Source organism: Rhinolophus hipposideros (assembly GCF_964194185.1).
Source record: "Rhinolophus hipposideros genome assembly, chromosome: 7".
NCBI classification, from domain to species: domain Eukaryota; kingdom Metazoa; phylum Chordata; class Mammalia; order Chiroptera; family Rhinolophidae; genus Rhinolophus; species Rhinolophus hipposideros.
The window spans coordinates 23,018,123-23,044,070 of NC_138053.1; the positions used below are offsets into that span (position 1 = coordinate 23,018,123).

The window sequence follows — 25,948 nt, forward strand, 5'->3', positions numbered from 1 at the left end:
TAAGTTATGATATTTACAGGCTTTTAAAAATTGCCTTTTCTAAGGCATGTGCTTCTTACTATAATTAGATAGGAGTGGGTATAAAAAGGACAGATTTATCTAGTTATTTTCCAAAAGGAGTATTGTTAATGCATTAACTAGTACTAAATTGTAATTTCCCACTGTAACTGTTCGTTACAGCTCCATTCAAGGAAAGACTTCAAGACAAAAGTTCATAAAAATTTGCATAGTTCTTGTAAACACTACCGTTTCCCTGAAAATAAGACCTAGCCAGACAATCAGCTGTAATACGTCTTTTGGAGCAAAAATTAATATAAGACCCAGTCTTATTTTAATATAGTACAAGACCAAGTCTTTATAATATAATTAATGTAATGTGATATAATATAATACCAGGTCTTATATTAATTTTTGCTCCAAAAGACGCATTAGAGCTGATGGTCCGGCTAGGTCTCATTTTACAGGAAACATGGTAGTTGGGTTTACTTCCTTCTTCTTTGATTGTATTTTTTGTTTGTTTGTTTTTATTTTTACAAAGGCGAAACTCTGAAAAACTACCTGAATTTAATCGGAAACGAATTTTTTTTTCCAATTAGTTTTAGGTGCACAAAACAAAGTAACAGTTAGACGTTTATCATTTATATCCCTCACACTGCGTCAACCCCCCTACCATAATCCACTATCCCTCTGACATCTCACACAGCCAATACATTTCCACTGTCTCTATTCCTAATGCTGTACTCCGCTTCTTGTAAGTACACACACACACACACACACACACACAATCTTGTAGTTGACATTCATTATTGTTCAGCTTCAGCTGCAGTGTTCAGGCATCTATATCATCCCTGAGGTGGTCTCCCTAACGAGACAAGTGTCCATCGGATACCCTACAAAATCTTTACCCTACAATCTTTACATTACTGACCCTCATTTTCACTGCTACTTATTTGGCAAAGAAGTCTAGAAGACTTAGGAAGAGGAAAAAGAGTCTGGACTCTAAGAACTGTCTTTACATCCTGGAAGTTCTCTCTCCTAGGAGGCAGCACTGTGAGCTCAAAAGATCACTAGACTTGGAGGCAAAAGAAACCTGTCTCATTTTGGATAAGTCACTTAGCTTTTCTGGGCTTTAACCTGCAAAATAAGGATTTTAGATGAGATTGTGGGAAGAGGAACATTAGGATTGTGGGAAGAAGAACATTAGAATCCTGTCATATCATACAAGTGGATGGCTTTAGATGATGAGTGTCACCATGTTGTAAGAATTAACTTACAACAATAAACAAAGAGGTCTAATACTAAAATAGAATTAGACATTAAATCCAAAGGGCCACAAAACATATATTCTTTATTAATATTAAAGTTACATATTAATAAACAATATACAAAATAGTATTTTAGTGTTTATAAAAGTAGACTAATGATAATTATACCATATATATGGCTCTACAACTTGCTTTTATTTTTCCTCAACATTATTTTTTTGGACTGGATCTATGCTGAATCATATAGATTAAATTTATTAATCTTAAATACTTCAATTACAGAAATATGCCACTATATTATCTATTCATCAATTTAATTCCTGATGGTATATCGGTTTCTTTTACTTGGGGTGGGGGTGGGGGAGTTATATACAGAACAGCAGTGAAGTTATGCAAGAATTTCTATCTTCCTAGAAGCAGAATTTCTGTGTTGTAAGGTATGTACATCTTAAATTTGTTTTGTGAAGATTAAGTTAATATAGTAGTGTTAAAGTGATTAGCGATTCTTGGCAAGGAACAAGCACTTGTTAAACATTTAAGATACAATGGCTATAAATGTTTTACATTTTGATGAAAACTATCAATCTTGTTTATTTGCATGTTGTCTTAGAGAATTCCTTTTCTACCATGTTGTTATAAAGATATTCTATACATTTTTGCTAAGTTTTGAACTTTTGTTTTTCACTTTGAGATTTTTAATTCATCTGGAATTTATTTTGGCGTGTGCTGTGAGTAAAAATAGTAATGTTTTATTAAGGATAAAGGATTGTCTCAGCACTATCTTTTCCCCAACTGATGACCACCATATACCAAGATTCCATGTATGTGTGGGTGTGTTTCTGAGGTCTCTATTCTATACCATGGGAATAAATGTTTAGGTTCTTAATTTCAGTAAGCCTCAGTTTCATTTATAAAACTGGAGATAAAAATCATACCTATTTCAAAGGTTGCTGTGAGAATTAAGTAAATTAACATATGCAGTGCTTAGAATAATGTCTAGTATATAGCAAGCAAACTTTACCAATTGATTATTGTAATAGTTAATTTTGTGTGTCAATTTGACTGGGCCATGAGTGCCCAGACAATTGGTCAAACATTATGTTGAATGCGTCTGTGACAGTGTTTTTGGACAAGATTAACATTTGCATTGTTAAACTGAATAAAGCAGATCGCCCTTCCTAATGTGAGTGGACCTCATCCAATCAATTGGAGACCTGAGCAAAACGGCCAAATAAAAAAGAACAACTTCTGCCTGACTGCAGGAGCTGGGACATCAGTCTTCAGAGCTCAGCCTGGAACTCACACCATCAGCTCTCCTGTTTTTCAGGCCCTCTCCTATTTCTCAAGTATATGTTGACTCTCCTGGGTCTCCAGCTCACTGATTTGCACATCTTAAGACTTCTCAGCCTCCATAATTATATGAGCTAATTCATTGTACTCATTTTAATAAACTTTTCTCTGTCTTTCTTTCTTGTTCCCCTTTTATTTCATTTCATTTAAGCTTTCAAAATTGTCATAAAGTTTTATAGTAGGTTCTAAAACCAATATTATTCTTTGTGTACTTTCAACTTTAGTACACAGGAAACTTCCTGGCTTTGCATTAATTATTGTATCTGGGATCACTTCTTTGTTGCTTTTGTTATATATATCCTATTGGTTCTGTTTTTCTGAAGAACCCTAAATTTATATTACTTCTTAATTTTTGATAAGGCAAGTTTTCTTTTTTTTCCCTCCCTTCTTCCGCCTCCCCCCCGCCCCACTACAGGGTTCAATCTTTGTTTCTCAGTCTAGTTGTGTAGGACACAGCTCCCTGACCCATGCTGGTATTATGAGACTTGCGCTCCCTCCACCCCCCCACCTCAGCATCCATCCCCCCGCTAAGGCAGTTGGTCTCTGGTCGCTGGTTAGCTGTTCACAGCAGCTCATGGAAGCTCTTGCCAGCCTCCGGCTGCTCAGGATGGCAGCCAGGCACTTAACCTCAGCACAGGATAGCCCAGGGAGGAACTCAGCAGCCCACAGCAGCCCAATGCAGCCCATGGCAGCTCAGCTCCAGGGAGAGCTGTTGTTCACAATCTTAGCTGTAGAGGGCACAGCTCACAGGCCCATGTGGGAATTGAACTGACAAGCTCAGCATTAGGAGTATGGCACTCCAACCACCTGAGCCACTGGGCCGTCCGACGGCAAGTTTTATTTATCCTTCAAAATTTTCTTCTTTAGATCATTACTCTTTCACATGACTTTTTGAATCAGCTTTTTAAATTCCTCAAAAATATCCTGGGGATTTGAATCAGAAATGCAGTGAGCGCACAGATTTAAGAGAATTGAAATTTTGCAATACTGAGACTGACCTCTATGAACAGATTATACCCTCCCTTTTTTTGACTCTTTTTTTTCAATTAAATATTCTAATTTTTCACATGATGAACTTATACAGTTTCTATAATAGTTATTTTTAGTTACGAGTTTTTTACTATTATGAATGAAATTTTATTTTACAAATTCCTTTTTAATTTGTTATTGCATAGGAATTTTGACTAGTTTTGTGTGTGGATCTTGTATTCAATAAGCTTGTTGAATTTTTCATTAGTATTAATAATTTATTTGTGAGGAACCCTGAATGTTCTGTGAACACATTGTTTAGACTGCAGTTGATACCAGGATTATCTCTTTTTTTTCTACCTTTATCAATTATTATTCTTGTCTTTTTGCATTGGTTAAGACTTCCAGTAAAACTTTTATACTAGCTTATTATCAATGTCCTAGTCTTTTGATACACAGAAATATATGTATATGATATAATATTTGCCTTCACTGTCCCTAAAAATCTGCTATAAGAAACAAGTCTATAGCCATTTGTCTAGTTAAGTGCTCTGATATGAAAGAATCAAGAGGGCCAAATGATTACAGTCTAGATTAGGTCCTTAGGTTAAGTCCCCAGGGTTCCACGAAGACTAGAACTCTATATTCCTAGTTAATGACATTTTAAATGGTATGAACACCAGACCTTAAAATCATCTCTGGGACTTAAAAGCCAGAGACACCAGCCATTTCTCTGGCCTTTAGAAAGACCTATTTACATTCCAAACAGTTAGACTGAGACTCTAGGGCTCCTCTACAGCCTCTCTAAAAGGAGTAAAAATATACATATTTTTTCTTTTATGAGGGAAAGAATGTGGCTTTTATAAAAGGAATAAATCCATTGTTCTCCATCCCTCACCTAAGGGGTGCCAGGCTACTCCTGTAGGAGGTTTATCCATCTGGCTTTTACCGAATTAACCTAAAGGGAAGGCCTAGGGTGAAAGGGGGTGGAGAGGCGATGTGTTTATTATTTACTATAAGGTAATTCATAATAAATCTATCTCTCACCCAAAACACCTCATAGGCTATTGGGGATAAAATTAAGAGGCATGAATATTAAAAACTCACCACATTAATAGATTGTTCTAATGTTAAACATCTCTTTCTTCCTGAGACAAACCTTAATCGATGGTGATATATTTAATTTTAAACATTTTGAATGTTGGGTATACTAACATTATATTTAGAACTGCTGCATTAATACTGATATGGAGGTTGTCTTGCGATTTTCCCCCCCTTATTCTATCAAGTTTACTATTAAGGTTATACTGGATTTATGAATAATTGGGTAGTTTCAGGTTCTTTCTCTGTAACAATTGTCATAACCTAAAAAGCTAAAAATCACCTCTCCCAAACCCCTGGGTCTTCCTGGGGTCCAGCACTGCTGATCTATTAAACACAAACAGTCTTGAATCTGAATTAAAAAAAAATCACCTCTCTTGAAGGATTGTTTAATATATTCTATAATGCCGCTTGAGCCTGATGTCCTGATAGGGGAGGGAAGAGGGCAACTGGTTCAAAATCTTTAATGCTTAGAGCTGATTTCTTAAATCATTTTTTTATCATTTAGTTTCCAAAAAAATTGTTGTTTCATTTATGCTTTCAAAATTATTGTCATAAAGTTTATAGTAGCTTCTAAGACCAATATAATTATCCTTTGTAGACTTCCAACTTTACTATTTATTGATTTACTTGTTTGCTTAGTTACTTATTATTTATATTTTATCCCACCTCGGATGTATTTGGAATATGAAGGATGCTTCTTACAAGGTCTGCCAATTAAGTTAGCAAACTCATCTGAGAAAAAGTGCTACATATCTCACTACTAAATATTGCTATGGTCATATTCGAAGTACTCCCCTTGGGAAGCTATGCACTGATGCCAGCACCTATTCTACTCTTCAAAGCAATTTTGGACTCTTTTTCTGGAATGGCCACCAGAGCTGAAATCATTATTACCCTCAATATCCTGAATGTTATCAAAATGTCTTCCTTTCAATATTTCCTTTATCTTCTTGTAAAGAAAGAAGTTACTGGGGGCCAGATCAGGTAAATAGGGAGGGTGTTCCAATACAGTTATTTGTGTACTGGCTAAAACCTCCCTCACAGACAAGTGCCTTGTGAGCTGGTGCATTGCTGTGATGTTAAGAGCCATGAATTGTTGGCGAAAAGTTCAGGTGATTTTTGTCTAACTTTTTCACACAGCCTTTTCAGTACTCCCAAGTAGTAAACTTGGTTAACTGTTTGTCCAGTTGGTACAAATTCATAATGAATAATCCCTAGGATATCACAAAAAGGTTAGCAACATTGTTGCAACAAGTTCACAAACTTAAATGTCAGACCTCATATATCAGCTTACTCTTTCATATTGACATATTGCACTTCATTTTTCTTTCAGTAACTTTGATTATGCTTCTTTTCTCAGCTTTTTATTCCAATTTCTGAGGTGCTAATGTGAGAATATACTTTTCTAAATTCTACTCTCAAGTCCAATCCACCACTTTTTCATCTGGATTTGTTGGCATTGCCATACTGTACCCAAGTTACCAGGACTATGTAATGATACCAAATTGTTAGGCAAAATATGTTTATAAATATGTACTTATTTAGTATAATTGGTCATAGAACTAAATTGTAATTTTCCACTGAAAGATAACCTTTAAAATTGCAGAAATTTCATAATTCATCAGTCAAAGGAAAATAGAAGGAAACTGACACTGGCATCACATTTGCTAGGAAGTATAAGTAATCAGCAACATGGAAAATAAAGAGAAAAGAACAACAAATAAGCTGGCACTCCTTCTACTCTAAAAACTGATGCTTCAGCTAGAGTTCATCTGAACTATCACAAACAAATCAATATTTTCAATTGTCTCCTTAATGTAGTCACCATTATATTTAGCCTGTTACCAACACAATGGTCTTCAACCAGATCAAACCAAACCTTTTACCCAAACCATGATGAGCACCTGTTAGCAAGGTCCTTTTGCTTTGGCCTCTCCTTGCTGTTAGTCAAATTCCTTGTATTCTGAGCAATCATTCAAACTCTGTTGCGGAATAAAATACAAGTCTCGTTTTCCTGATGAATCAATTCCTACCTTATTTTTTCAAGATTGTCATATGGTCAGTAATATTTTTCACATATAAGAATGAATAGAATCTTAGATATGATACTTATGTTTAACTTTTTGTTTTAAAAAGGAAATTTAGGCCAAGAAAAGATAAATAACTTGCACTAGGACACATACATGTAGATAATGTCAGGACAGGCCTTGAACTTAGTTCTACTTACTCTTAGTCCTGTGGTTTTTCCACTATTTCATATTTTCCCTTTTCTTTTTGCCCTTTTGTCATTTCAGCATTCTGAATCATCTAAAAGATTTATAAGATGCTCATAAGAATTCAGAGCCATACTTATTTGTCAACAACCATCAATCTTTCTAAAAACTGAATTAAGGCTTATATTTCAGCATTTAATTTAAACACTGGAAAGGGCTTGGCTAGACTCAAGTAGATTTATGGTTCCTTACAATTAAAAATTTCTGTTATAAACAGAGTTAAAATAATTGGTGTTAAATAATGCACAGACAGGTTACCTTAAAAAACTTATGTTCAATATACAGCTATTACAAAATCAAATCCAGAAGGAGGTATTTTAGAGATAATCTGAAACCTCAGGATTATGGTTAATATAGTAAGAAAAAATGAAGCAATTAACTAACATTATTTGAGTGCTTATGTTCCAGGACAGTGGTCAGCATTTTTCATCATTTATCTCAGTTAATTGTAAAGCAAAAGGAAATTAGAACTTCACCAGCCAGTTATTCTGCCTTAATTTTTAAAACATCAGCATATGCTCTTAAATATAAGAAAGCATTCTTAACATTGCAGCCACAGACAAATTTCATGAAAGCATCACAGGAGAGGGCTATGCTCTAATAATAGTATTCTGAAGTATAACTCATACTGGGCATTATAAACTCTTCTCAATAATTCTGAAGAAATGACATAGTTTGTTCATGACTGTAGATTTAAAATCAAAACATCTTTTGGTTCCAAACATTTTTCTTTCCATATATCTTTTTATGATGTTTTTATCGGACTAAGTTGCTTTATTTGACTGGCACTACTAGGAATTATCAACGTTTATACCATTGTGATGACATTTTTGGGTTTTACCAGTTATGAAATTACCTCTGAATTCCCCACCAGTCAAAGCATTTCCAAAAGCATGGGCAGTCTGATCGTTTATAGCACTTAAAAAAAAAAATTAAGCACTGTTTTTAGAAAATATGGTACTCTGAGTCCTTTGTAGCCAAAATGAGCACTTTACCTTTCACTGTTCTTAGGAACAAACTGAAAAGTCTAAGTAATTCAGAATGCTATAAATATAAAAACAGGAAAGAGGATGTGAGCAACATGATCCAGTGAAAAAACACAGGACTGAAAGGTATTACACTACGTCTAAGATCTAACTCTATCATTATCAAGGTGCAGATCCTTTGGCATGTTATCTTACTTTTCTAGGACTTACTATTTGCATTAGAAAAGAATAAAGGTTTAAAATCAATGAACCAATTTTTCACCTTCAGAATCTATAAAAAGAACAGCAAAATACATGGAAGAACATAGTACAGATCAGGAAAAAAAAAATCAATGAAATGGAAAGCAAGAACAATAGAAAAAGCTGAAACACATAAAAGTTAGTTCTTTTAAAAGATCCACAAAAATTTAAAGCATTTAGCTAGTCTGATCAAGTGAAAACATGGAATTACACAAGTTACCAACAGTAATGAAAGTGGAATTGTAACTATAGATCCCACAGGAAAAAAATAAGATAATAAGAGGATATTATGAATAATTTTATACAAATTCAACACTTAGATGAAATAGACAAATTCTTTGAAAAACACAACTTATTAAAACCAACATTTTTCATATGTCTATTTGCCATTTTTATGTTCCCTTTGGAGAAATGTCTCTTCAGGTTGTCTGCCCATTTTTCAATTGGGTTGTTTGTTTTTTTGTTGTTGAGTTGCATGAGTTCCTTGTATAGTTTGGATATTAGCCCCTTATCGGAGGCACTGTTTGCAAAAATCTTCTCCCATTCAGTTGGTTGCCTCTTTATTTTGCCGATGGTTTCTTTTGCTGTGCAGTTTGATACAGTTTGATACAACTGATATACAGTTTGATACAAACTGTATATCAACTGATATACAGTTTGATATCAAACTTTTCAGTTTGATACAGTTCCATTCATTTATTTTAGCTTTTACTTCCCTTGCCTTTGGAGTCAAATTCATAAAATGCTCTTTGAACCCAAGGTCCATAAGTTTAGTACCTATGTTTTCTTCTATGTAGTTTATTGTGTCAGGTCTTATGCTTAAGTCTCTTATCCATTTTGAATTAATTTTGGTACATGGTGACAGATAGCAGTCCAATTTCATTCTTTTGCACATGGCTATCCAATTCTGCCAGCACAATTTATTGAAGAGGCTGTCTTTTCTCCATTGTATGTTTTTTGCTTCTTTGTCAAAAATTATCTGTCCATATTTATGTGGTTTTATTTCCGGGTTCTCATCAGAGAAATGCAAATAAAAACCACAATGAGATATCACCTCACCCTAGTCAGAATGGCTATCATCAACAAGACAAATAGCAACAAGTGTTGGAGAGGCTGTGGAGAAAAAGGAACCCTCATACACTGTTGGTGGGAATGCAGACTGGTGCAGCCACTATGGGAGGCAGTGTGGAGGTTCTTCAAAAAATTACGAATAGAATTACCATATGACCCAGTCCTCCCTCTCCTGGGTATCTACCAAAAAAATCTGAAAACATTTATCCATTAAGACACGTGTGCTCTAGTGTTCACTGCAGCTTTATTTACAGTGGCCAAGACATGGAAACAACCAAAATGTCCTTCGATAGATGAATTGATAAAGAAGTTGTGGTATATATACACAATGGAATACTATTCGGCGGTAAGAAATGGTGAAATAGGATGATTTGTGACAACATGGACGGATCTTGAGAGTATAATGCTAAGCGAAATAAATCAGACAGAAAAAGCAGAGAACCCTATGATTTCACTGATATGTGGTGTATAAGCAAAAAACAACAAAAGAACAAGACAAACAAATGAGAAACAGAAACTCATAGACACAGACAATAGTTTAGTGGTTACCACAGGGTAAGGGGGGAGGGGGTGGCAGATAAGGGTAAGGGGATCAAATATATGGTGATGGAAGGAGAACTGACTCTGGGTGGTGAACACACAATGGGATTTATAGATGATGTAATACAGAATTGTACACCTGAAATTATGTAATTTCATTAAAAATTGTCACCCCAATAAATAAATAAAGTCAAAAAAATATAATAATATTCTCAACAAAACACGAAAAGAAGGGAAGTTCTCATTCTGATTAAGAATATCTACAAAACAACTGTAGCTAACATATTTAATGGTGAAGTATTAATGCCTTCCTCCTAAGTTATGGAACAAGGTAATAATACTCACTGTTAAAACTTCTATTCAACATTGGACTGAAAATTGTAGATATTGTAATAAGGGAATAAGAGGTATGACAATCAGAAACAAAAAAATAATACTGTCACTACATACAGATGGCATAATTGTTTATATAGAAAAGCCTACAGAATTTAAAAACAACTACAAGAAGCTAGTAAGTGAATTGAGCAAGGCTGGGAGATATAAGGCTAATATTAAAAAAATCAACTGATTTATATAACAGCTAACAGAAATAAAGTTAAAAAAAACATTTTTTCTTATAATTATGCAAAAACACAGAACATGTTTAGGAATAAGTTTAAAAGAGAGCATTAAAACCCTGTATACAAAATATTCTTGGAAGAAATTAAAGAAAACCTAAATAAATAAACATATAATGTTAATAGAATGGAAGACTCAATATCGTTAAGACATAATTCCTTCTCTATAGTCAATGCAATTCTATGATAAATTAAAGTCATTTTTTTCTGAAATTGAAATGTTTCTGAATTTTATATGTAAATATAAAGAACCATGAATTCTAGCAATATTTAAGAAGAAGAATAAAGTTAAAAGAGCTATACTACCTAACTTCTAAGGTCACTGTAAAACCAGAGTAATAAAAACAGATCAACAGACAGGATTAGTAACTAGATCAGTGGAACAAAACAGAGATCCCATGAGTAAACCCATACTTCTAAGATCATTTGATCTTTAATAATGATGCCAAATTAATTCAATAGGAGAAAGGAATTTCTTTTCAATAAAGGATCCCAGAAGAAACATATATCCATAAAAGATCACCAGTCCTTACCCCACACCACACACATACAAAATTAATTTGAAGTGAACATAGACCTAAATATAAATGCTAAAACTATAAACATTTTGGAAGAAAGTACAAAAGAGTATCTGAAACTTAGAGGTAAGAAAGATTTATTAACTAGGAAGCAGAAAGTAATAATCATAAAAGAAATAAATGATAAATTAGACTTCATCAAAATTAAAACTATTGGCTCAACAAAGGATAGCACTAGGAAAGTGAATATATACCCTGGGGGAAAATAAATGCACAAAGGATTGCTATCCAGAATATAAAAGAACTCTTATAACTCGCTCACAATTTTTTTTTTTAAGTTTAACAGAAAAAGGCAAATTATTTGAAAAGGCTTCATAAAGAAGATATACAAGATTTGATAACCGAGTTCATGAACTTGTTGTAACGATGTTGCTAACCTTTTTTGGTGTCAGAGGGATTATCCATTATGAATTGGTACCACCTGGACAAGGAGTTAACCAAGTTTACTATTTGGAAGTGCTGAAAACGCTGTGTGAAAAAGTTAGATGAAAATGACCTGAACTTTTCGCCAACAATTCGTGGCTCTTGCATCATGACAATGCACCAGCTCACACGGCACTGTCTGTGAGGGAGTTTTTAGACAGTAAACAAATAACTGTATTGGAACCCTCCCTACTCACCTGATCTGGCCCACAATGACTTCTTTCTTTACCCAAAGATAAAGGAAATATTGAAAGGAAGACATCAAGGGTAATACAATGACAGCTCTGATGGCCATTCCAGAAAAAGAGTTCCACAATTTCTTTGAAGGATGGACTAGGCTCTGGCATCGGTGCATATCTTCCCAAGGGAAGTACTTCGAAGGTAACCATAGTGATATTCAGCAACAAGGTATGTAACATTTTTTCTAGGATAAGTTCACGAACTTAATTGTCTGACCTCGTATAAATAGCCAATAAAAACATTTAAAAGTATTCAGTATGTTTATTCATCAAGAAAATGCAAATTAGAACCCCAAGGATATACCAATACCTACAAAGTACGATGGTGAAAATTAGAAGACTTGCAAAACCAAATGTTCACAAGGCAATCACCTGAAACTCTTAGGCAAATGATACAACCACTTTGGACAAAGATTTGCCAGTTTCTGAAAAACTAAATATACTAAAACTGAAAACACATCTAGTCTGTGACCAAGCCAATTTCAGTACTAGGTATTTAGCAAAGAGTAAAGAAAACATATGTCCACAAAAGGATTTGCATGAATGCATTCATACAACTTTATTCATAGAATCTAAAACTGGAAATGGCCACATCATTCATTAATTAAAAGAATGGATAAACTGATATTCAGAGTGATGTACTACTCAGCAATAAAAAGGAATCAACTACTGATACAAGTAACATGGCTATAAACCTCAAAATCATTGTGCTGAGTAAATGAAGTGTCGAAAAAGTATATGTTACAGTGTGAGGGATATAAATGATGAACGTCTAAGTATTACCTTGTCTTGTGCACCTGAAACTAATAAAAAAAAAGTATATGTTGCATTATTCCATTGATAGGAAATGGAAAAATGAGTCGGGCAAATGCAGATCAGCAGCTTCCTTTGAGGAGTTTGTGGGAGAATTGACTGAAAAAGGGCTTGAGGGAACTTTTTGGGGAGATGGCAATATTCTGTTCTTTGGGTTGCAAAGGGACATGCATTGTTGGAACTAATAGTACATTTAAACTACGTGCATTTGGTATCCTTAAGCTTTGTGAATATAAGTTTAACCTTAATAAAAAAAAGAATAACCATAAAAAGATATTGATATGCATACTAAAGTGTGGTGGTAGAGTTCTACTGATGTCTGCTATTTATAATGAATCAAAAGTACAGGTGGATGGATATAGTTAAATAGATAGATGGATAGTATGTGATAAGGCTAGTATTATAACTTTATAATTAATATGTTAATTTTCACTGAAAAACTCTTTCAACCATTCTGTATGATTCAAAATTTTTAAAGAAAATATTGGCGAAAATGTGGTTAAAAGACTAGCTAACATAAAAGGAATAGTGATGAATTTGATAAATTTTTAAGAAACCTATCTCCTAGTATAATTTTTTCCTTCAAATCATTTGGAGTGACATTAATTATTAATAGATGTCAGTTTTCAGAATGCATAGATATTAATTTCAATTTCCAGTCAGGTTCACATATTTGATTTTCTCCATTTAAACCTCAGTGGCCCATATCCAGCCATTTGGTTTCTACAAATTCTGTCAATAATGTTGCAGAATATAAAATATAGAATGATGCTAGATAATAACCCAATGGCCTTCTTAGAGGACAACAATATAGTATTTTAGGAATATACAATTACTTTGATCAAAAGAACGCAAGGGATGGGAGTAGTTTAGAAACCAATTTCCAACAGGAAAATGAAATGGTTATCTCTCGAGATTATTTCCATCAGAGTTAAGTCTTGTAATTTCTATATACAAAGAGGGCCTACTTCTATTGAGAAAAAGGTAAAGCCTTAGGTTGGCGAAATACTTTAAGCAATAGATGCAGCATTAGAAGTTATAGGTCAAACATTTACTTTGCAGGGCACTGTGTTTGACACTTTAGTCAGCAGAAGGAGATGAAATGGAAATAAAATTGAAGCTGGGCACCTATATTAAAAGGCAATTAAAATAATGATAAAGAAGAGATCCTATCCCAATAATTATGACATGCAACGGTTAAAATGAGTTGTGGACAGAACTTCCCAGAATGATGGCCATCTTTAGTTGACTTGAAATTGTTGAATGTCAGCACTTATTTGAGCCATATAACTTCTCTATCTTTGGATCCTAATTTAAACAAATAAATTTTAAAATGAGACTTTTGAGATTACTGGGGAAATTTCAACATGGACTGTCTTAGCTGATATTAAAGCATTAGTGCTAATCCTTTTAAACGTTTTATAATGGGTATTGTGGTGCTGTTCTTAAAATTTTCCTTTGTTAAAAGCATATACAATGTCTGACAGTTACTTCTGTAATACTCTAAAGATCCTAAAAATACAATTAGGAAGTGCTTCCATGTTTTAGTGCAAAAAAAAAAAAATACAGTTAGGTAGCTTTGACATGTGTAGAGGATGCTGTGGTACACAAGCCAGATTCTTGCTTCAGGACCAAGCCACTCATTTCCTCAGCTGGGGGGTGAGGGGGACAGCAGGGGGGAGGGAGCTGGCTGCTGACAACTCACAGCTGAGTCCCTCTGTGGACACTGGCTGAGGCTGAGAGCTCTGCCAAGCCTAAGGTTACACCCCCCTCTACACACACACACACACACACACACACACACACACACACGAGGCTACATTCAAGGACTGATTGCTGATGGAATACAAAACCCATCACACCTTGCTTTTTAGAGACAACTCTAAAAGACCATCTCAGATTAGTGCTCCCTTTAAAAGTGCTGCTCCAAAGAGCAGCCCACAACTCATACTTGCAAATCTTCATCTCATTGTTTTAGTCCCTTTCTAAGGTAGCCTAAGACAGGGTAGAAATAAAATAAAATAAAATATCAGCAAAAGTGTTACTCTGTGGATTGCCTCCAACAACATTCCTCTACAGAAGCGAGCAAAAAGTACGACTCTCCTTCATTTGGCTCTGGTGATGCTCTTTGTCCCACCGTCATCCATAATCAGCCATTGAGGTCTTTCCCTACAGCAATCTCAGTTGACAAAAGCAATTAAAGTACCTCTTGAGGATCAAGCATCAGGATGTTTTCCTGATCCTATGCCTGGTCTGAAACGTCTCACTGCTCCTCAGCTTCTTTCCACACACAGTTCCAAGGTCCTAGGAAGGGATAATCAACCTGGTTGGAGTAGAGGAATTGCATAGTTCACGTAAAGCCTAAGCAAACCTCTGATCTCCATTTATTTCAGGAGTCAAGGTATACTCTGTCAGCCACTCTAGGCCAATTATACTTCTCCATTCTCTGCCCCAAAATCTTACATTGGGAGATCAGGGGAATCTAGCCTGGAAGAAGCCTGGGGGCAGAGCTCCTCAACTCCTTTGGCTGTTGACAGCCCTAAATTTTTTGAAAACAATACCTCTGACTAGTTAAATGTCCTATGGAGCGACTGCTTTTCAAAAGCATGTTTCAAGAAGACACACAGAGGGCCATAGATATATGAAAACATGCTCAAGTTCATTACCTATAAGGGAAATGCAAATCAAAATCACAACATGATACCACTTCACACCTATTAGAACAGCTATTCTCAATAAGATAAGAAATAACAAGGTTGAACAAGATATGGAGAAAAGAGAACCCTAGTGTACTGCTAGTGGAAATATAAAGTAGTGTAGCCTCTATGGAAAACAGTGTAGAGGTCCCTCAAAAAGTTAAGAATAGAGCTACCATATTACTCAATCCCTCTTCTGGGTATCTACCCCCAACATTTGAAAACATTTATCTGTAAAGATATCTGCACCCCCATGTTCATTGCCGCATTATTTGCAGTAGTCAAGACTTTGAAACAACTGAAGTGTCCTTCGATAGATGATTGGATAAAGAAGATGTGGTACATATATACAATGGAATATTGCTCAGCCATAAAAGGATGAAATATTGTCATTGGCGACAACATAGATGGATATTGTGAGTATCAGGCTAAGTGAAATAAGTCAGACAAAAAAAGGACAAGAACCATATGATTTCACTCATATAAGTATGTAGATATAAAGTTGAAAGCAACAAACGAACAAGCCAAACAAAAACAAATAGACACAGACAACAGTATGGTGGTTACCAGAGGGAAGGGAAGGGAAGGAAGGTAGAAAATGGTAAAGGGAGTCAAATAAAAGGTAACACAAAGAGACTAGACTTTGGGTGGTGAGCACACAAATAACCCTAAAAAAAAAAGCTAGAGGATTTATATGCCGGAAGTCTGGTATTCACATAATAAGTGATAAATAGGAGAGTACAGAAATAGATGCAGATTTATACAGTAAGTTGATTCTCAACAAAGTGCCAAAGCAAAATCCTTTCAATAAAAGATGCAGAACAATTGGATGTACATATAAAAAAAAATCAACCTTGATCCCTACGTTATACCATATAAAAATATTAATTCATGATGAATGAAGGATTTACATGAGAAAACTAAAATTATAAAGCCTTTAGACAAAACAATAGACTATCACCTTGAACTAGGAGTAGGCAAAGATTTGTTAGTTAAGACACAGAAAGTAGTAAGCATAAAAGAAAAAAAACACACAAATGACCTTTCATCGCATTAAAAACGTCTCATCTAAAGACGCCATTAAGAAAATAACTAAGGCGAATTCATTTATCAAAATTATGCAGCTAAGATTTGTGCATTGAAATACACAAATATTAGTATATGTCCAGGTGGCCTCTGCACAAATACAAACCAATTCTGCTGTCACTCTCATAGGCTATTAAGAGTGCAAAGCTTTCAGTTGCATATTGCATACGTTTATAAATAATTTATGTTAATTTTCTCCTATCACAAACTGTTTAATGAGTCCTGAAGACTTTTATAAAGAAAAGTGAATAAAATTTATTTTATGCAACAAATTATCTCCTTCACACCTGGGTGTACGTGCAGCTGGCAAAGAAAAGCACCAAACCCAGACAGACATTTTAAAACAACTGTGAGGCATCGACCTTAGAAGTGTGGGAACAGCACAAATGCCAGAGAACTTTCCTGTATAGATTCTGACAGGCGAGAAAACTTCAAACCTGGTCTTTCTCCTAGTCCAAAACCCTGATAATATTTTCTTCAGGATTGATTATTCATAAAGATGGATTCAGATGCAAGTACTGCTCAGTTTTCTGCATTCATTTGTCTTTTCAAGCTTTGATGGAGTCTTATATATGCATATGAATAATTCCAAGTTATCCATTGATATTACTACAGTAGTAGCTTATAAAAAGTATTTTTAACGTGGAACTTAGCTTTTATTTAAAAAGAAACTAGAATGAGAACAGTGATTTTCTTTTCTTTTAATATTGTTTTTCAAAAACACATGTACTTATTTAAATGCAAAGCACCTCCAATTCGATGTGTATACAGGGTTAGCCATAAAGACAGAAGTAAGGGATTGAAGGAGGAATATACTGTTAGAATTATAAGTACTGTCTGAAGTGTATTGCCAGCTGTAACTGTGACAATAGGGAACAGAATAAATCTTAACTATAGTAAAGTTTCCATTCCTGTACAAAATGCGACCTGGTAGGAGTAACTATATTTCTTTGTGAAGGTCATAACTGACACTCAAAGGGCAAAGCAAATGTCCATGTGAATTTGGGAGGTTGGAATAGCAGCACAAGAGTGATGGACTGGTCAACTCAAACTATTTTGCCATTTCTTTTTTTTTTTTTTAATTTATTAGTTTCAGGTGTACAAGACAAGGTAATACTTAAGACGTTCATCATTTATATCCCTCACACTGTGAACCCCCTTCCCCCCATCCACTATCCCTCCGACCTCGCACCAAGCCATCACATTATATATATAAAATGATAGTTGTGTGTTGCCATTTCTTATTCAACATTTAACTTACATTCTATTTCATTTCATTATGTTTGTCCACAGAATGTACCCATCCGGGCACTTTAGGCAAAAGACACATGGTCAATATGCTTTGACCTACAGAAGTCACTTTCAATTATTTCAAAAATATATTTAATAGTTTAAAGCAAAGGGGGGGCCTTGGATTAATAAAATGAACAAATATGAATGGATGTAACCGTTTCTTGTGCTTTTCTCTATATATATTTTGAACTCTTTGAAGGTAAAATTCACATTTTCTATTTCTTGGCACAATCTCTATCACAGTGTGAGGCTGTGGTATTTGATTGTTAAAATGTGTTTAATAAAATGAAATTTTAAAAAACTATCATATGACTGAGGTTTATTTTAATTAAATGCTCTACTCTGAGGAAATGGGTAGCTAGTATTGCTATAGGAGTAGTGACTGTGCCTAGGGAAGTGGAAACGAACAAAGGAAAGCTTTAGGGGAAAATGTTTGACATTTTCTTTTAGAAGTTTACACACTGTCTAAAAATGGACAGGGCAGATTCCCAAGGTAAAGAAAATACAGCAGAGTGAAAAGAACCTGGGCTGTTTACTGACTTTCTGGCTCTGTGACGTTAAGCTAGTTATTAATCTACTTTCAGGCTCTATTTTGTAAATGGAGATAATATTCTCTGCTTGAAAGCATCGTGGGAAGGAAGGGGGGACGTAATTTCAGTAAAGCACTTAGTAGGCATCTAATAAATAAGAGCTATAGTATTTTTTGGTGCCAAGAGAAGTCCTTGTGTGGTCCTATCTTACACTGTACAAGGGACAGTCTGTGTGACTAATATCATATGACAGATGTGATGTTATGTCACTTCTTGTAGGTTATAAAGACTGTGGCTCCCGTCTTGGGCAGCGTCTTCTTCTCTCCTCCCTTTCTCTTGTATTACGCTAGGAGAAGCAACTTCCCAAAGTGCTATTGGCCCTGAGAAGGAGCATCCGTGGAAAGCAACGAAAGCCTCCATGGTCCACCAGCAAGGAACTCTGTATGCCAACATCCAAAAGGAGTGACTTTGCACCAACTCTCCTGCTCCAGCTGAGCCTTGGGAACTACAGCCAACAGCTTCACTAAAACCTCGTGAGAGAACCCGAGCCAAAACTATCTGGTTAAGCGATACCCAGATTTCTCATCCTAGAAACCGTGAAATAATATTTAATGTTTTAAAGCATTACGTTTGGGGACAATTCGTTACATAGCAATGGATAATTAATACAGTTCCTGAAGTCTAAGTTTTAACCCTATAAATTCTCTCTTGGAGGGATCTCAACAAGCCTATAGAGACTAATGTCTTTGCATTCAGTCTTTAGGGGCTAAACCATTTCCATACTCCCTCTTAAACTATTACCAAAATTAGAGAAGATAGAAGTTCACGAAAAAGAAACAGAAAAGAGAATTCATTTGCCAAGCACTTCTGGTCTTAACTTAGAAAATACGTCAACCTAGAACATCAAAGTACAACCTAAATTTAATACAGTCACCCAATGTGACCTCCTTAACAAAATGACAAATAGAACCCTAACTCCATGACTAATCTAAATTTTAGAGGTAAAATGCAATGGGTAATTAACTGCTATATTCTGGATATTGTTCAAAGGAAGCACTTAACAATATCAAAAAGAATAGTGTTACATAAAACCAAGAGGAGCCCCACTAAAAAAGTAAAAGAATTGAAGTGGGAAAGTTATGCATCTCAGAGGTTCCTATCGCAGAAGGCAAAAACAGAGATCAGGCTTTGGAGAAGGAAGAGGTGATTGGATCTGGAATTTCTCATCTAGAATTTCTGATATCGTCTAACAGTTTTGAAAATCATCTTCCTTCCACAGAAACTATCTTTAACAAATTTGACCATATATCATTTCTCCTGAAATGTAACATGATTATATAGCTGTGCTGTGTGTAAATTTATTTATCTTTAGATGGACATACGCATATTCCACCACCAGATGAAGCAAATCCTTCCAAAGTGGAAAGCAACTGCCAGATGGCCAATAGTTTATGGAACTGTCATTTGGCCTCTTTCCACCTACTTATTATAATTATTAAATTAGGAGAAAAGTTAAGCCTCTGTAGAAGTCAAAAGACACACATTAAGACATCTGTATGTTTCTTATTTAAGTGCTAACAAAAACATAAGAAACGTTTTACTGATTTATTTTGGGGTGGTTATTACTTCCATTTTCTTCCTTTGTGGATGGGGATGGGTAGTGAATAGGAAGAATACCAAAGAAGTTACATTTAAGATTAGGTTTATTGCTTTTCATGACTGAATAAGAAACAATGCCACACATTAAAACTGCAACGGCAGGCTAAGTTTAAGGCAGGCTTATCTAAAATGGACAGGTTTCAGCACTTGGGTCATAACATGCCATTTTACAAAGATCTCAAATCTGTAAGATTTTAAAAGGTTTTTACTTAATCCAATGTCTAACTGATCAGAATTATTCTTTTCCTTTTCCTGTCTGTCCTCTTTTCTTTGAGAAAAAAATATTTTAAATAAAAATATAAAAAAAGAACACTAGGATAGTCCTGTCTTGATTGATCACCCCATTTTAACTTGGGAAATAATTCTAGGTCTTCATAGGGTTAGCACAATTTTAATTAAAGCACTCCATGAAAAAGTGCTCTAATGATTAATATTTATTAAATATCTAAATTTTAGGAATTATTTTAACATTTTGTATGGTATATTCCATGTAAACTAACATACCAAATTTTACCTTAGGTCCCCAATAATGTTATACAATCATTTCACATATTATTATTAATCCACATTCATTTTCTCGTGTGAAGTGTGATATACAAAGTAGTATTATTGTTATTATTCAACATTTTATATCTGGGATTCAATAATTCAAAGATATTAAATGCCTGGTTTTAAGGTGTGGAAACCATTGCAGTGATCATACACCACTTATTCAGTGAGCTTTTCAGAGGTGGGTAGAGAGATATGACGATCACAAAAAGTTTCCCCCTGAAGGAAGAAGAAAGAAGAATGGAGAAGAGGAGGTTGTACGTGGGAGGAAGACGGATCTTCTGGAGGTGGAGGGATTTAACTTAGAAAAGATAAAAATCCCTGTCTATAAATAGACGTTTAAACACTATTAAGAATATTGATTAAAGGTCCAAGAATTGGTGAAGTTCTGTGTTAATTTGTAGACTGCTATTTCGTAGAGATGCAAATCATTTCTGTTTGATGGAAAATAAATCCCCAAAAGTTATTATTTACTGTCCTTAGACAGCATCAACTAGTTCTATGTCTAAGATTCATTTATTCTATTGCCTATGAATACCTGGCTTCTCTAGTGCTCTTTGGACCAGTTTAACATATTATTGGTTCTCTCATTAACTGACGTGTTGAATGAAAAAAATATTTGACATGTGTTAATTTTATATTTAAATGAGAATGACTAATAGCCTTGAATAGTAATAGTAGCATTGTCTTATTATAAATGCATCATCAAAACGAATTCCATTTTTCTTAGGCATTTGTGTCATGGTTTCTTCAAGATATTTCACATGTAATGTATGTGAGGAGGTCTGGCCCATGTGTAAAATGTTTTATAAAGTAAACTTACATGTTGAACCTTACAACATCTTTTAAGCTCTGGCAAAAGCAGGCGCAATGTTTATTTCATAATTTTCTTTGACATGGATGAATGACAAATTATTTCCAAATGAACAAGGACTTAAGGAATTGAATACAAGATAATTGGAACCGGGAATGGTATTATTTCTTTGTCTGCAGTGGTTCTCCACCAGATGCAATTTTTCTTCTTAGGGGACATTTGGCAATATCTCATGACATGTTCGGTTGTCATGGCTAGGGGAAAGGTGCTACTGGCATCTTGTGGTTAGAGGCCACGAATGCTGCCAAAGATTGCCCATGAGAAGCCCAAGAGCAAAGAATTATCCAGCTCAAATATTAATAGCATTAAGGTTGAGAAACACTGTTCTACATTAGCAAAGCAAAGGCAGTTGAGGAATTATCAGGCAAAAACAAGGGGGAAGACAAGTACAGATACAATGTAATTCTCCCCAATAAAAAATGTGGATGAGAACATTATATTAGCCTCAGAAATAATAGTATAGCAATTATCTTTGAAATTCAGTCTGTTTTCAGGTATTATAACTCGTGCTTCATTTCAGAATTGATGTAGAACATTAAGAATAGCAAATTCTTTTCATTTTTCACAGTAATTTTAACAAAAATGGCAAATCATATAGCAATTCAACTAAAGTACAATTGCCACTATTTGATGGGCTATGTTAACCCTCAAAATAGATGAAATACTATTTTATAGATTGAATTTCATTTTTGGTCACTTACTACATGAATTTGAGGGTATCTATTTTTCCCCTGGAAAATGTGTCCTTAAGTACACCTATACATTATGTCTCCTTTCATCACTCACTATTGGAGTTGATGAATTATTTCATCTGCAGAATTGTAACTATTTTTTATCTGGGTTTTCCTGGTAAAAGAATTGTACCAGGCTTTTCTCTTTGAGCACACCATCAAAATCCTCACCCTTTCAAAACCTATGCAAGTCCCACCATATCCAATTGTAAATCTTATTCATCTTTGATACATACACCTGACTTTATAAGAATCTGTTCAGAGATTCATGAGCATATCATTTTTGAGAGGCAACAAAAGTCTCTGTCTAGAAGTGTTCAACTTAATGTGGCAGAGACTCAAGATCTATAGAAGTTGTTTCTACTCAGCGACAGACCTCCATGTCTCAGTGAGAAACTTTGTGACACATATAAGTAGCAGGGTATAACATTTTCCTCATGTGTTTGAAGAATACTAAAGAATTCCCCCATAATCCTAGCCTAAAGAGAAAACAATTGTTAACAAACAATATTAATCATTCCAGTCTTTCTAGAAAAGTGTATCTAAATCCACAGCTTGTAGCTGTCTCTCTCCAAACATGCCCAAGTAGATATTACATACTGAGACACAAAGGAAAAGCTCCCAGCAGTAAATAGTATTAGATGTTAAAAGTGAAGCAATGTTAGAGGGAGCTAAGGATTGTAATTACTTCCTGACATGAGGATACAGCAAGACTCACATACATAGCCCATTGAGGAGCTTTGATTTCATACAGAGGGCTCAGATGATAACTTTCCATTTCCTGTCTTGCCTTGAACAGAGAATCCAGGTCATTTATTTGATGTATGGCAGTTTTTAGGGCATCCAAACCCATCCCACGGATGAAATACTGTATATTAATTCATGACCAGAGGAAGCAGACCTTTTGGAACTAATCAGGAATTAAATTTCATGAAATGCTGTCTCATTGTGAAGGGAAATAGACAAATTCATCTTCAAGGGCATGCCAGAGGTTTTCCTTCGCATCTGAGCAAACACAGAATGCCTGACAGCAGCTGAAATCTTTGAAATATACATCAAAGCACATGCAATACAGAATAGATTCTTCCAGTCTTGTGGGACAGAGGATCTTCCATTTCAGGCAAAGGCAGTTCAGAAGTAAAGTATACAATAGTAGAAAACCTATGCTTTACAAAGTTAAAATGAGACAATGGAGAGGACAATTCCTGTAATCTATATACTCTTTAAGTGGTCTTGTCTAGACTATTCTAAACTCTATAGAGCAGCCATTACACATCTGTTGTGAGTCTATTTGCATCATTGCAAGGCTACAAAATAAACTTATTTCAGAAAGTAATTCTTCAGAAACATTTTGTGTGTTGTTTTCTAAGGTAGGACAAAGTTTCCAACAGAGTTCACCTATCTGGTGAAGCTATGACAACTACTAATAGGTTATATTGGGACATAATATTTGCCAGTTCTCTTCGGGTTTTCCAAATTCATTTTCTCTTCAAGACTTTTATTTCAATTGTCCTTAATTTTGAACTACTTAAGGATTAAGAATCACATTTGGGTTTCAGGAAATATTTCATTAAAAAGGCACCCAGTTAAAGCTTGATTGTGAAAAATACCTATATTCTACCTACATAAAGGCTCTTTCCTTACAATACTTTGTCATAGAGACATTTCAGAAGAATTTAAGAAAAGACTATTTCATAACTATATTCTTATTGAATTTACCGTATCATTGACAGTAACATTGATGGTTTTCTTAGACATTTTTTTGATTTGGTACTTTTAGGCATGGTCACTGATGGAAAATGAATAATTAATAAAATAATATTCTATAACATTTTGATCACTCATCAATCCTCATAAGCTGAAGTGTTAATGTTTTAATGTACCACAAAGAAAATTAACTGAAAATCTCTCTTCTGGGAAGGAGACAATGTTTCCTTTAAAATTCCTCAAAGTTTTCCTTTTGAATTTCTGGCATATTATTAAAAATACCAGTTCCTGAAAATCACCATGTTATAATTTCAGAGACCAGTCAGTGCAAAATCTGAAGAACTTCATTCAAAACAGGGTATGTATAGATGGGTCTTCAATCTTCTGATTCTACCTGTAAGTCCTAGAGATGTTCTTGCACATGCTCACTAAGAGAATGTATATGTTTTTAATTGCAGCAGTGTTTGCAATAGGAAAAAAATGAAAATAATTTCAATGATAATCAACAAGAGAATGTTTAAGTAGACAATGTTATAAACTGGGAAAACCGTTGAAACAGACAAGTAAAGGACCAAGTTAAAGTTGTATATACCAATACAGAAACATCTTAATATACACTGAAGTAAAATAACTAAGTAGAAAACTTTTATACACATATACAGAGATGCACACACCACATATATAATATGTAATATGTTATATATATATACATATATATATATATATATATATATATATATATATATATATATATGGAACTGTATATAAATCACCCATCTATATGGGTGAAAACTTCCATTATGTACTAGTATAACTTTCCCATGCATTATATTTCTCCTAATCTCCAGAAGGCCAGGGTCACTCTCTAATTCTTAAGAACCTTGAATATTCCTACTCTCTCTATTATATAAAAATCTGGGCAACTTGTGGCTTTTATAAATAGAAATTAGTTATTGGCAGAATTCAGAATTCAAATATGTTGGTAAGAGAAAAGGAGGCTAGCGTGGTCGAAGACTTGACTTAAAGGGGAACACTGTAAGTCTTAAAATTTCAAAAATAGGAACACTGAAAAGGAAGCATCTGTTCTATCTCCTTTGTTAATATTTATTAAGTGCTTTGCATGATGCTTTGCCCATAATAGGGTCTAAATACACATTTGTTGAATTAATGGTTCTGATAGTTCACTTTAAGGTGTGAAGTGTTATGTTGAAATGAAGTGAGGGTTGTGCAGGATTGAGAACCAACTGGAGAGGCCATTATGGTCACCTCCAAGGGCTTCTACAAAGTCTCTGCAAAAGTTTCCTTCCCTTGGTCAGGCTTGGAATGGGTAGCATTTTCAGATCCAGAAAATTTCCTAAGTTCCCAAGACCCAGACCAGATTCTACGCTTTTCATCTTTAAAACTTAACACCACGACTAGATACTCTACAATACTCTACACCCTACAAATTGGAAAGATTATACTGGTAAGTTTTTTTCTCCTCCACAATTCTGTTCAGTTTCAGGCTACATTAATTCAAAGACATGGCCAAGCAGCCATAAAATGACCTTCGATAGGTCAAAGAGTACACTTATAATCACTGTGCAAAATCATCAGTGAGTAGTCACCAAGATATTGATTCATAATTAGAGTTGGGCATCAGGAGAAAAATATGAAAATGAGGAGAACATGGCTCCCAAAAAAAGCATTTAAGAAGAGCAAAATTCTGGAATTCCAGAATTTTAGATAAGTTATAAATGAAGAGTGGGAAGTCTATAAGGAGGTAATAATGTACCCCCAAAATGCAATGAGGAGAGTAATGAAAACCTAAAAGTATATAGTAGATTTGTATTCTACCCCCAAGGAGCAGGAGAGGTGAAGGGAAAATTGTGTGGTGCTCTTTGAAGAACTTATTCGTTGAATAATTTGTAAATCAATTTAAAATCCTTCAATGATTTTCCAAACTATTTTAGTCAAAGGAACAATACTGATATTTTGCAAGTCAATGAGAAAAACTGAAGTGTCAATTTTCTGCTCCCAGTCAGAGGACATTTTCCCTGTAGGGTATGTGTCATAGGTAGGGGAAACGTGAAAAGTTTTTATGTTGTAGTTGGTGTTATTTTTTAATATCTGGTGTGATGTGGCCTCCCAGATAAGGACAAAGCTACTGGAGTGGCTACCTCCTTCCAAAAAATGGCTGTTATACTTTTAGATGTATTCATTGATGCATATAAGAATATTAAGGAAAAATGAAAAAAAACAGGGACCAGTGGAAAAAGAATTAGTACCTGAAAGCTAGACAACAAGGTAACAAATACGAATATAAGCTTCCCAGTAGGCCAAAGTAAAATATGCTCACATACCCATATGATGTAA

General features: G+C 34.7%; 1 protein-coding gene across 1 annotated transcript in view; it reads right to left on the reverse strand.

The window, feature by feature from the left end:
* KCNN2 (potassium calcium-activated channel subfamily N member 2) overlaps positions 1-25,948 on the reverse strand; it is a 386,949-nt gene that overhangs the window by 285,821 nt on the left and 75,180 nt on the right. The gene's annotated exons all lie outside the window — the stretch shown is intronic.